General features: G+C 44.3%; 1 protein-coding gene across 1 annotated transcript in view; it reads left to right on the forward strand.

Annotated features, from left to right (window-relative positions):
* Positions 1–475: 475 nt before the first annotated feature.
* plxnb1b (plexin b1b) overlaps positions 476–10,129 on the forward strand; it is an 84,833-nt gene continuing 75,179 nt past the window's right edge. Inside the window, 1 exon segment of the mRNA XM_048254249.1 lies at positions 476–862. The gene's annotated coding sequence lies outside the window, so the exon portion shown is untranslated.

Raw genomic sequence — 10,129 nt, forward strand, 5'->3', positions numbered from 1 at the left:
AGAGAAAGAGAGAAGGGCGGGGGCGTTAAGGAGAAAAATGTTTCTTTTTTAGATATGAAGATAAGTATGTAAAATAAAATGGCTGTTTGAGGCTGTTTCAGCATGGGTCTTAAAAGAATGCAAGTTCATTTGACCATGCCGAAACCTTATATATATTTTCCCCTTGAAATGTTATAAGCATTTTATTGTTTTACTTTATATTAGCTGGCCATTCCACTTTGGTGGGATATTTATTGAGTTATATAGAAATTAAATATAGGTTATTCCCTGTGATGATTACAATATGCATTTGCTGTGCGTGTTTTCATTTGTTTCTGCCTCACCCATTGCCCCTTTAAGAGAACATTTAATTTCAAACGTGGCGGCATATGGGCCCCGCAAGATGGAGACACATTCGCTAATGGTAGGGCCCTGCCCCTTTTAAGTACTATGAATATCGAGGGCAGCCAGCCTTTTCTGAGGTAATCTGTTCTCCCAAGCCTATTCATTTGCTTCTCTATTCGCCGGTCCATGTGATAATAGTGCAAGCGCACTGTGAAAGTTGGAAGAAAAAACGGCTGAGCGCTTGGCTGGTCTTACAGAAAAACGCAGCCTCGGTTTGGATAAAGTTCAGCGTGGGGAAGTTTTTTGCACCAACTCCAAAGTTTCCAAAAATTGTGTTACATTTAGCCTACAGACCGACGCCAGCGCAGAATTTTTATGCACGATCGTGCGCGGTTTTACCAGGATTTTCAAACAGGATAAATGGCAAGTTAAACGTGCGAGTCCTTTGCACCCTACAAGAGCGAAATACGAAGACTGAACTGAAAAGGTACGGAACTGTAGTAGCCTATGGTGGAGTTCACCGTTGGAAAGAACTAAGGTAAGCGAAGTGTAGGTAATGAACTTTGGTGCATATCACTATATTAGTAATATGATTACAACATAGGGACATACAATATATGCAAACGTTTCTTTGGAATAGCAGTGTCTGTAACTTCTCATGACTTCTCATGACCTACGTGAATGCATTTTCCAGCTACTTGCTTTGCGTTTGTTCATTTCTGCTTGTTGTGAGTGACCACCATAGCGTTTAATTTCTTTAGGATAGATTCTATAGAGTGGTGTGTTCCGCCTGCATGGCATTCCTGATAAACAGCGTAGGCTACGCATGAAAGTATCTGTTTCCCAAAAGACTCGGCTATTTTAAAGCTGTTCCATGTTGTGGATATGATGTTAGTCTACAGACTTGCGAATGAATCGGAGCCCCAAAGTTTATTCAGACCATGCCGAGTGGGCAAGCGATTCCTGTTGTATCACTGTAAAAACTAGCAGGAAACCTCTTTTCATAATATTTAGCCTATTTAGGATTATCAGTCAAAATATCTGGTTGAAAACACATCACTGAACGCATATCTCCTGGACAAGCCATGAATGGACCATGTGAGCAGATACTATGAATAAGGACTTCTGGACGAGTGCAATGGCAGTAAAGCTAAAGGATCTGTATTGAAAAGAGTGAGTTTTCGTTTACTGCCGTTTTGCATCAGGCTGCATTGAATCAGGCCAGGCGGGGGGTCAATACATCAGGACTGTTTGTTCTGCGTTTATCCACCTAGGTGCTCTGTGTCCACCAGGCGTCGTTAGTTCCCCTGTATAATTTATGGTAGGCCTACTTCAAATCAGGTGCTATAAGTGAGTGTCGAATATTTTTAATTACAACAAGGTCCATAATGAATAATGCGAGAATATGATGCTTCAAAGCCTAAATAGCCTACCTTAAATCAGGGAGTTGGTGAAATGTGTTTTGTAGGCCCTAAACTAAGTAGCCTATGTCTTGCACCCAGAAAGTAAACACAGGCCTGAATGTCCTAAAGTTATATGGCGGATGTGTACACTGACGGTTCGATAACTTGTGTTGCTTTATACCTTATTGATTGGCTTTGAGCATGGAGGACAGAATCACCTGAATCCCAAAAGACGGAACCTCAAACTGTCCTGTCCTGAATTTCACAGGGACAGACAATATTGTCCGTGTACCCCAGTGATCGTCGAGGGTTTTAATTGTGTAGGTCATTCAGACCTTCTAATCTCAAAACATAGGCTATACTTCAGCAGCTATGTTTATGCTCTTAAATATGGGAACAGAGATTAACATGGCGCAAAGCTTGTGGATATCTGGGCATCACATTCCCATTCCAGATGGTGCACTATGAAATATGGCTTGAAGTTTTGATTGAATGAAGGCATGGATCCTGATGACAGTCCTGATGTCCTTGCATCACAGGGCCTAAGCTTAAGTATCTATATTGTGCTTCTCTCCAAGAGCCTTTTCAGTGTGTTTACAGCTTTTTAAATTATGTGTTGGCCTGTTAATACCATGAGCTGTTATTTAAATGTCGACAGTCAGTGGATTTTCATGAATCAATCATGATTTATACTGTGAGCAGATGTTGTCTTTAGATATTGCTGTGGAATGCAGTGAACTTCATCAGACACAGAAGCAAAGCAACCAGACAAGTTGAAACTCGTACGCACCTCGTCGCTAAAATATAATGACATTGCCGTTATTAGGATACTTTTCAGTGCCACGAGACAATGAAAGCCTAAAATGACTGGTCAGATTCCAAAGGAGAAGTATGCGGTTCGGAGCCTATTCACTTAACACAGTTATAGTAAGGCTACTCTGTATAGCGCTAAAATGCATGGCAGCCGTGTTTGCTTGACCATAAATGCAACTCTGCCTGTCCTCTGTACACTAACCAGGGGTCTGTCCACTAGGGAGAAGAGATATGATCAGAATGTAACATATTGTGCCATGAAGGATATGATTTCATTAGCCAAATATAGTCTCTCAGCTGGAAAACATGCTGGAAATGTAGCAGCCCTGTGTGGACCGCCTGCATCAGCACTACTTGCCATTAGACTACTCTGGATTTGTGTGTTAGTGTGTGTGTGTGTGTGTGTGTGTGTGTGTGTGTGGAGGGTGCATTTGAAAGGGTTTTAAGCATTTGGACATCGCTGACACTGTCCCAGGGGTTAACAAGTGGAGTGGACGCTCTGTTCTGCTTGTCCAGAATGAGTGATGGACCAGCACATTTTAGGAACGCAAAGCACACAACTTCTACCCACCCAGAAGGAAACCAAAAAATAAACTGGTTTGTGTAGCTGAACCATGGCACCCCTTTATCTTGCATTGCTCTTTTAATATGTCCAAACGCACACATATATGTTTTGTGTGTGTGGGATTTATGTGTGCCCATGTCCACATGTGTGTGGTTTGCATTGCTGGATGCCGCCTTTGTGTCTTGTATTGCTCTTTAAAGCTGTGTAGGGGCGTGTATGTGTGAGCGCTTTGTTTGGATGCTCTGTCTGTATGTGTGAGCACATGGACATTTTCATGTTCAGTGGTATGTTTGTGTGGTGCTGCCTCCTGGTCTGTGTCAGGACCTGTGGTGAGAAAGTGGACCTGACTTGTTAAATGGCCCTTGACCCCTCTTAGAAATGCAGTCATTATATGTTTGCCATCTGACCTTCAATTACATGACCTGTAATGACCTAAACAAGAAAATGCAATTTGTGGGTGTGAGTCTCTGGGGTAACCCAAACATTTCCTTCAAATTTAGTTTTTATTGGCCATAATTCAGCAATGACTTTCATTTTTTTTCTTTCAATTCATATCAGAGCAACTATATACACAGTGGTGGTGATTAGACATTGTTCTGGTGTCCCCTTTGAGTTACCCTCATACTGCCTCCACACATTAATCCTGTTTATCTCAGGACCAAAAACACACACACACACACATCATTTTACAATGTTTAGTAACGGGTGTCGTCTGTTCACACAAAGTTGTGTTAAATTGTATGTTATATGGTGCTTGAACCTCCATTAGGGGAGTAAACATGTGAATGATATTTGTTTACACATAAGCATGAACAATCCTTCAAGACACACAGGGACATGAATAAGGCGCTGATCAATGTGGTCAGAAGGGAAAGTCCCCCTTCCACTTAGCTTTTACTGAACACGTTCATCAAATGGTCGCTGTTCTCAATAGAGGTGTTCCCAGCTGCCAGGGAATCGATAATGATTAGCTTGGGTTACGACATGACATCATAACGGTTGGTAAACGTCTAAACACTGGCAGATAAAAAGCTTCTTTCAGATACATTTTTGATTCCACTGAAAATAGATCCACATAATCCATAAAGCCTGGACAACAGAAATGAATAACACTGAAGGCATACTGAACACATTTATTGATTTTTTTTTTTTTTTGGCTACTGTGTTCTTTGAGCATGTGGACAATGCAGTGGCCTCGCGTGAATTTGCCAAACTGAGTTACTTGGCCCGAGCTTGCATACTAGTACTCAAGCGGCAAATTGCTAACAGCTGCAGTTAGTGGACATCATTGTCTGTGAAATGGAGGGATACAAAGATGATTGTAGTTGCAGTTTCAACACCTTGACACAGTGAAGGTGTTGGTGGGGGAGGTTTGCCTCATAGGCTGGGAGTTTACAGGCTTTGGGGTGGATGTGTGAGCTTCAAAGATATAAATATATAGCCATAGTATACTGTTATTGCCTCCATGCTTTTTTATACATTCACCAATTCATACATTTGTATCAGCTATTCATAATTAAAAAAAGGCCATAATCTTGCTATTTTCCCAGATTCCCTGATTTAGAATAAAAAAAAACCCAGCTAAGCAAGGTCAACACCCAGATCAAGGGTTTAGAACACTGAATTGCTCGAACTAAACAAAATATCAACAATTCTCTTGGGCTTTCAAATCCAGTGACCTGGCTTGGACTCTGATTTCGGCATTATCCATCACTGTCTGGCGGCGCCTCTTTGGTTGCTCCTATTGTGCTGGCTGTGCAGGAACTGTTTGGAATTGAGGGGTTTAGCAACTTAGAACAACAGGAAAAATATAGTCATCCAATGAGTTCTTGGTCCAGGTAATTAAAATGGAAGCCCTCCCAGACGCCTGTGTGTGTTCTCTCACCCCCCCAGCCTATCAGCAGTGGCCGCATCTGTCAGCGTGTCCTCGTTGGTGTTGTCCTTTGCCTGACTGTGGGCGGTGTCCTCCTGATGTAAGTGTGTGTGGGGCGAGACAAATGGCCTGCTCTGTGATTTGTCATTAAGTATTGCCACGGCGTTTCCGAGTCTCTTTAGGTGATCTGTGAGTTAGTGCTCACAGGGTTTCAGGAAAAAGGCAGTGGATTAATTAACCGACTGAACATGTGTTTTTGTGTGTCTAAGAACAGACAGAGTGATTTGTCCTGTGATACGTTGTCCTCTGGTGTCAGTCTTTGGGCTGCATTTGTTGTTGTTTTGTTTGTTGTTGTTGTTTTTTTCAGTGTGTTCGGATTGTTCTGGTCAGTCATAAAGTTAAATCAAGATATCACTACAGCAAGTGCTCAACCTTGTGTTCATGTTCTTTTTAGACATGGTTCGCAATACTGCAAGACTAACATATGAATCCACATATGGTCCCCTTTGCTGTTTCTCATCCTTCTTTTGATTCCTTATTGTAGAGGTCAGGTAACTTATCCTCCGGAGCACTGAAGTCACATATAAAACTACATTCAAATAAATCTAAGAATGCCTGTCATCAATAAGCCTTCATTCATACACATTCATGGCCAATGCCCTTTGAAAGCTGAGGTGTGTTCATGGTCAGACATGAACCGGCAAAAGTTCTCTTTTTTTAGACCCCAGACCACTGGCGTAGAACCTCATTAGTAAAGATAGGCACTGACTGTTTGACGAGGATTGACGTGATTGGGTTTGGCTTCCCCACTCCTGCTGCAGATAGATTAAATACTCTATTTAATTATGCCAATTAAATGGTAATCTTATCAGAGCTGCTGCTCTTCTTCCAAAGAGGGATTTAACTGATACCAGATGCAGGGAGATTACCCACGAGCACATGGGGGAATGACAAAGGGGCATCCGGAGACATATCGAGGCTTGTGATCCCCCACAAACTTGGCTAAGAAATCAGCTATATTTCAGCACTACAGAATTGTGGAGATATGTTTAGTTAGGAGTTTTTAGTCTGCCTCAGTAAGGTTGATATGTTTCTGTTGAAGGGGAGTGTCTACCTGATCAGTTATTTGATCAATAATATTGGGGGGAAATTTGGTTACAGCAACGATTTGAGGCAGCCCTTAAGTTGACTCGTGCCCCCGAAACAATAAGAAATACTTTGCTAACTTGACTTCACAGTTCCCCACGTAATCAATCAATAAATCCTCTGGCGGAGTGGAGCGGGGCAAATCTTCCAAGTTGAAGTTGACAGACACTCAGGCTCTTTGTCCTCGGCATCCTCTCTGTCTCCGCATGCTCTACTCAGGAGGTAGATGGCAAGCAGCAGATAAGGCTTGGTTGCCTGAGAGACCTGGCAAGCAGGGAGGTGTGTGGTATTAAGTGGATGTTTTAGTCTGGATTTGGAAGGAGTGGAGTGCTATTCTATTGGTGGGAGAGTGAGGGAAGGAGGGAGGGAGAGAGAGGGAGGGAGGGGGGTGCTGCAGTGCTGTGACATTTGGAGCTAGTGGCAAGCTTCAAGTTGCCCTGGCAACCCAAAGGTTGTGTGTCTGGCTGGTGCTCTGAGGTTGGTTTTGGTGCGTGTGTGTGCGTGTGTGTGTGTGGTTTTGTTCTTAAGATAAAGTGCTAGATCAATGCCAGTGATTATTATTTTTTTTTACCTTGACCATGCGTGGCTAAGCTCATAGTTGGTGGAATGTGTATCCAGTTTTGAGTAGATTTCAAAGTCCTCTTCTTAGAAATATGGGTGACATTTTATATAAATATAAAGCCCTCTTAAACCACTTATCAGAACTTTGGAGATTTAGGGCCTACCCTTTCTAAAGCTTGAACCAGATGCAAATTGAATTTCCGATTATATTCAGATGTGTTACTGCAAGCACATACTGATAAATTCAGTACAAGATCTCTGCAGCCGCAACCCTTTGAAGTTGTAACAAAATGAAAAATGAATATATTCCATAAGAAGAGTCTCCCATCCCCCACCCACCCTTGCAACGCAGACTGGGCCAAAGTGGCACACCATTTCTGCAGTTTATCATACGAGTGTTTGGATATATACAGGCTGCCTGCTGGGGTGGAAATCGTTGGTTAGGGTTTCACTCTTCTCAAGTCTCTACTGATGCACAGTAACATTTGTCTCTAGAGAGGTTTGTATGAACTACCACCCCTCCTCCCCCTCCTCGCCTTTGTTCACCTGTGTGTGTGTGTGTGTGTGTGTGGCACACTTGCATTTTCACAGCTCGCAGCACTATTTATTGAGCTGTAAGGACCATATCAGTGGTGAGAGCTGTGAATTCCCCTCACCCCCTTACACACACACACACACACACACACACACACCTCTGGCTTTCCCCTCCCCTGTCTCTCACCTTCTTACATGTGAGAGTAGCCATTTGGTGGACCCCTGTGCAGAGAGATTTGGAGCTCAGTGGTGACTGGGGCAGGATTGCTGGAGAGATGGTGGGTGGTGGGGGTCTCACCTGCCGCACCTGTATCTTGAAATGCCTGAAAGTGTTGTATGTGTAGGTATGTTTGGGTGCTTCATTCCCTCTGTGGAGTATTCTGTTTGCATTCTTACACTCTGTTCTTTTCTGCTATTCTGTGTGTGTGTGTGTGTGTGTGTGTGTGTGTGTGCGTGTGTGTGTGCCTCTCTGTAGGGGGACTGAGAGAGAAAGTGGCACAGCCTCCATTGTCTCTTTTGTTGTAGAGAAGGTTGAAAAGGCCAGCGAATAAGAGGGGGGATAGAGAGATGGAGGGAGGGAGGGAGGGAGGGGGGATAGAGAGAGAAAGGGGAACCAGCCAGAGAGAGGGGGGGAATTCAGGCCGGCAGCAGGAGGGTGATGTGGGATGGGGGAGGATGAGTGTGATTCTCTGTCTGTCATATCGACATGTTCAGACACAGCTGTTGCTCTCTGAGTAGGTCATTGGGAAGGGAAGGTGAGGGGGTGTGTTCAAAAGAGTGTGTGTTTGACTTGCACTACACTACAGTGTGTGTGTGTGAGAGAGAGAGAGAACAATTTCACTGAACGTGAGAGTATGGAGACCAGTGCCGTTTGAGGTTCAGTCCTGTGGTCAGCTCTTTGTTCTCCTGAATAACTCTGTTCTGAATGAGAGAGAGCTGTGGTACAACAGGTGGCCAGTGCAGTCAGTCTGAAATGGAATATTCTAGTTCTGATGCTGGGGTTCATGGACCTGTGTGTGTGTGTGTGTGTGTGTGTGTGTGTGTGTGTGTGTGTGTGTGTGTCTGAAATGGAATATTCTGGTTCTGATGCTGGGGTTCCTGGACCTCTGACTCTTATTACACAATAGCAGGGCCATTCGGCTGGCAGAGTGCCCTTTTTCTCTCTGATGGAATGGTTGGCAGAGAACGATGAGGAGAGAAAAGAAAGAGAGAGAGAGAGAGGTAGTTCACAGAATTCCTGGTCCCTACACTTGTTGCTAAGTAGAGACCGAGGGCATTTGGAAAGGGGGACCATTTTCTCTTTTTTTCTCAAGCCCTGTCTGTGCCAAATCCTCAGGGATACCCCCCCCCCTCCTCTCCCCTGTCCTGGGAAAAGAGTGTTACTATGGCAAGCACTGGAGTGTTGGCCCTGACTGTTAAACATTTTTATTGTCTCTGGCATAATGACCGATTGATGAAGGGTGTAATATTACTTTAAACACACACAGGACATGGTTCTTGTCTCTTTTTTTGGTGTGTATGTCTTTGTCAAGCAGTAATGAACACAGGCAGTTGACATTTACAATTGCTGAGGTAATGAGTAAGGGACGCCCTTCAAGTTGCAAGATCCAAGTACTTTCCCTGGTATGGCATACGATCGGTCAGTCAACACTAGCTGTTAATGACTAACTGCTAAAACAGTGGAATGTCTATTTATAAAATAAGCGCGTTACCTTTTGACATCTGCAGCTTTGAGTGCTGAGCTTGTTAAAGGGTGTTTTTTTCATCGTAAGAATGTTCTGAAACGGTGTTAGATAGATAGATAGATAGATCGATACTGTTTTGATCCCCAAGGGGAAATTCAAGGTCTCAGTAGCATACAGACATCACACACAACATGCATTTACAGCAGAAAAAGTAAGTGTTAAGTGTTTTAAGAATAGTTAAAAGATTGTGGGGCGCAGCATTCATCTGCAGAAACGTTCAAACCTGCATGCTTGACTTGATAGCCTAGTGTGTCAAATGGCCTAGATAAATAATGAATGAAGCAAAGGCGACGCACTAAAACAACATTGGTGTTAAATCAGTTCGGGATTGAGTGTGTGTGTGTGGCATCTGCCCACCACGGGGGTTAAAATCACAGTCCAGGGCTGCATGACCAGAGCTGCGGTGTTTTACCCAAACGCTGGGTAGGCACTGTGCTGACTCCCAACTGCTGCGTTCTACTGGATTGTACTTGACTGTAGGAATGCTGTGCCATCATGTAACTCCGGGTCCTCTGCGCTCCAAGGGAACAGACTCTGGTGGAGTGTAATGCATCCGCGCTGGCTGAGGGGCCGATTCCCTTTGTCGGGCGGTGTGTGTGTGTGGGGAGGGGGGTGTGGGAGGAAGTGCTTTGACAGGTGTAGTATTGGGGTGTCTCCCGCCTACGCTGTGAGCCACAGGGTCTCATACAGGGCTGACGTGTGCTGGGATGTGGGGTGTTTAGTCCATACACACGGCATGGGGTTCTCACAGAGCTGTCTGTATCTCTCTCTCTCACACACGCACACACACACGCATGTACCCACACACCCCGCACTTCCTGCTAGTCCGCGCTACTCTCATGCAAGTGAAGGGTGAGGGGTCATATGTCATCCCTGTGAAAAATGTGTGTGTGTGTGGGAGTAGAGAAGAGATGAGTGGGCTAAAGCTCATTAGGTGTGAAACTGCCCCTCCTCATAAGCTTAAGTGTGTGTGTGTGTGTGTGTGTGTGTGTGTGTGTGTGTGTGTGTGTGTGTGTGTGTGTGTGTGTGTGTGTGTGTGTGTCCATTCCTGTAAAGGCCTCAGTATTTTTCGTTGTCTCTTAGCAACACATTTCCACTTGTTGCTGAGCTGGGGCGGGACTTTAGTGTCCATGGTTACAGCTTCTTGCTGTGAAGACCTCTACGC

The sequence above is a fragment of the Alosa alosa genome, chromosome 10, assembly GCF_017589495.1.
Source record: "Alosa alosa isolate M-15738 ecotype Scorff River chromosome 10, AALO_Geno_1.1, whole genome shotgun sequence".
NCBI lineage: Eukaryota > Metazoa > Chordata > Actinopteri > Clupeiformes > Clupeidae > Alosa > Alosa alosa.